The sequence below is a fragment of the Globicephala melas genome, chromosome 20 (assembly GCF_963455315.2).
Source record: "Globicephala melas chromosome 20, mGloMel1.2, whole genome shotgun sequence".
NCBI classification, from domain to species: domain Eukaryota; kingdom Metazoa; phylum Chordata; class Mammalia; order Artiodactyla; family Delphinidae; genus Globicephala; species Globicephala melas.
This window is the reverse complement of record NC_083333.1, coordinates 56,609,745-56,613,069: the sequence shown is the minus strand read 5'-3', so window position 1 is coordinate 56,613,069 and position 3,325 is coordinate 56,609,745. Positions and strand designations below refer to the sequence as shown.

Genomic DNA, 3,325 nt, shown 5'->3' with positions numbered 1-3,325 from the left:
CTGTAGTAATGTCACCTCTCTTATTCCTATAATTGATGACTTGTGCTTTCTCTCTCTTTTGTTTTGGCCTGATCAGTATGGCTTTGGGGTTTCATCAATTTTATTGATCTTATCAAAGAATTGTCTTTGGTTTCAAAAAGAAATCACTAGAAAAAACATTAATGGATTAATAATATATGTAATGCAATGCAAAAAAAACACCAAAAAACAAAAATAACAGACACAACTGCACCACATACAAAATAAAAGCACAGTTCTGTAAAAATTACCTGGGCTTATTTTTAAAAGAAATAAATGGCGGGAGGGGGCGAGGCTGGGGCAGCAGGATCCAGTGAGGTGACAGCAGAGAGAGCTGTGGGGACAGCAGACCATGATGAAATCACACAGGCAGCAGTCTGGACCACCTGGAGAGGGGCTGCCAAGAAGCCGTGGGAAGCTGGGCAGGCAGTGGGCAACCCTTGAGCTGGAAGCAACATGATGCTGTTCAAGGAGTATGGAGTCATCCTACCTGCGTCTGTAGAAGAGTGTCAAGTAGGGCAGCTGTATTCTGTGGTGGAGGCCAGGGAAAATGGGAATAGGTGGTGGTGAAAGTGTGGAGGTTCTGGTGAATGAGACCTATGAAAAGAACGGTGAGAAAGGCCAGTACATGCACAAGATCTACCACTTACAGGGCAAAGTGCCCACGTTTGTTGGAATGCTGGCCCCAGATGGAGCCCTGGATATATATGAAAAAGCATGGAATGACTACTTTTATTACAGAACTGTTATTACAAATGAGTACCTGAAAGAAGACTGTCTGATTAAAATGGAAACCTGGCATAAACCAGATCTTGGCACCCAGGAAAATGTGCATAAACTGGAGCCTGAGGCATGGAAACATGTGGAAGCCATATATACAGACATTGCAGATTAAAGTGAAGTACTTAGACAGAATTACAAGGCAGAGGAAGATCCAGAAAAATTTTTATCTATCAAAACAGGCCGAGGATCCTTGACCCCAATTGGAAACAAGAACTTGTAAATCAGAAAGACTGCCCATACTTGTGTGCATATAAACTGGATACTGTCAAGTTCAAGGGGTGGGGCCTACAGAACAAAGTGGAAAATTTTATACATAAGCAAGAGAGACATCTGTTTACAAACTTCCACAGGCAGCTATTCTGTTGGATCAATAACTGGGTTGACCTGACTATGGAGAACATTTGAAGGATGGAAGAAGAGACAAAGAGACAGCTGGATGAGATGAGACAGAAGGACCCAGTGAAAGGAATGATGAAAGATGAATAAAACCATCCCTCCCTTTTCTGCACTTTTTGCAAGACAGTGGTCAGTAGGAAGGCCCAGCAGCTCCACCATCCCAAATGACATGGCATCCACAGACACAGCCTTTCTGTGTCCATTCTTCAGGCAACTTTCAATCCCTTACTGTAGCTAATTCCAGATGCCTTTTAATATTGTGAACAAACAGGCTGTCTGATTTTTTTTCTGAATTTTATTTAATTTATTTTTTTACACAGCAGGTCTTTATTAGTCATCAATTTTATACACATCAGTGTATACATGTCAATCCCAATCGCCCAATTCATCACACCACCACCCTCAACCCCCCACCGCTTTCCCCCCTTGGTGTCCATATGTTTGTTCTCTACATATGTGTCTCAATTTCTACCCTGCAAACAGGTTCATCTGTACCATTTTTCTAGGTTCCACATATATGCATTAATATATGATACTTGTTTTCCTCTTTCTGACTTACTTAACTCTGTATGACAGTCTCTAGATCCATCCACTTTTCTACAAATGACCCAATTTCATTCCTTATTATGGCTTAGTAATATTCCATTGTATATATGTACCACATCTTCTTTATCCATTTGTCTGTCGATGGGCACTTAAGTTGCTTCCATGACTTGGCTATGGTAAATAGTGCTGCAATGAACATTGCGGTGCATGTGTCTTTTTGAATTATGGTTTTCTCTGGATATATGCCCAGTAGTGGGATTGCTGGATCATATGGTAATTCTATATTTAGTTTTTTTAAGGAACTTCCATACTGTTCTCTATAGTGGCTGTAGCAGTTTACATTCCCACCAACAGTGCAAGAAGGTTCCCTTTTCTCCACACGCTCTCCAGCATCTGTTGTTTGTATATTTTCTGATGATGACCATTCTAACTGGTGTGAGGTGATCCCTCATTGTAGTTTGATTTGCATTTCTCTAATAATTTGTGATGTTGAGCAGCTTTTCCTGTGCTTCTTGGCCATCTGTATGTCTTCTTTGGAGAAATGTCTATTTAGGTCTTCTACCCATTTTTGATTGGGTTGTTTGTATTTTCAATATTGAGCAGCATGAGCTGTTTATATATTTTGGAGATTAATCCTTTGTCCATTGATTCATTTGCAAATACTTTCTCCCATTCTGAGGGTTGTTTTTTCATCTTCTTTATGGATTTCTTTGTTGTGCAAAAGCTTTTAAGTTTCATTAGGTCCCATTTGTTTATTTTTGTTTTTATTACCATTACTCTAGGAGGTGGATCAAAAAAGATCTTGCTATGAATTATGTCAAAGAGTGTTTTTCCTATGTTTTCCTCTAAGAGTTTTATAGTGTCCAGTCTTACATTTAGGTCTCAAATCCATTTTGAGTTTATTTTTGTGTATGGTGTTAGGGAGTGTTCTAATTTTACTCTTTTACATGTAGCTGTCCAGTTTCTTGATTATTGTAGCTTTGTAGTATAGTCTGAAGTCAGGGAGTCTGATTCCTCAAGCTCTGTTTTTTTTCCCCTCAAGACTGTTTTGGCTATTTGGGGTATTTTGTGTCTCCATACAAATTTTAAGACATTTTGTTCTAGTTCCATAAAAAATGCCATTGGTAATTTGATAGAGATTGCATTGAATCTGTACATTGCTTTGGGTAGTATCGTCATTTTCACCCTATTTATTCTTCCAATCCAAGGACATGGTATATCTCTCCATCTGTCGGTATCCTCTTTTTTTTTTTTTGCATTATGAGGGCCTCTCACTGTTGTGACCTCTCCCATTGCAGAGCACAGGCTCTGGATGCACAGGCTCAGCGGCCATGGCTCACGGGCCCAGCCACTCCATAGCACGTGGGATCTTCCTGGACCAGGGCACAAACCTGTGTCCCCTGCATCGGCAGGCAGACTCTCAAACACTGTGCCACCAGGGAAGCCCTGATATCCTCTTTAATTTCTTTCATCAGTGTCTTATAATTTTCTACATATAGGTCTTTAGTCTCCCTAGGTAGGTTTATTCCTAGGTATTTTATTATTTTTGTTGCAATGGTGAATGGAATTTTTTCCTTAATTT

At 39.9% G+C, this 3,325-nt stretch overlaps 1 pseudogene; it reads left to right on the top strand.

Moving 5' to 3' along the window:
* The first annotated feature begins 474 nt into the window (after window positions 1-474).
* LOC115866280 (phosphatidylinositol transfer protein alpha isoform pseudogene) lies at window positions 475-1,287 on the top strand (annotated as a pseudogene).
* The last annotated feature ends 2,038 nt before the right edge of the window (window positions 1,288-3,325 follow it).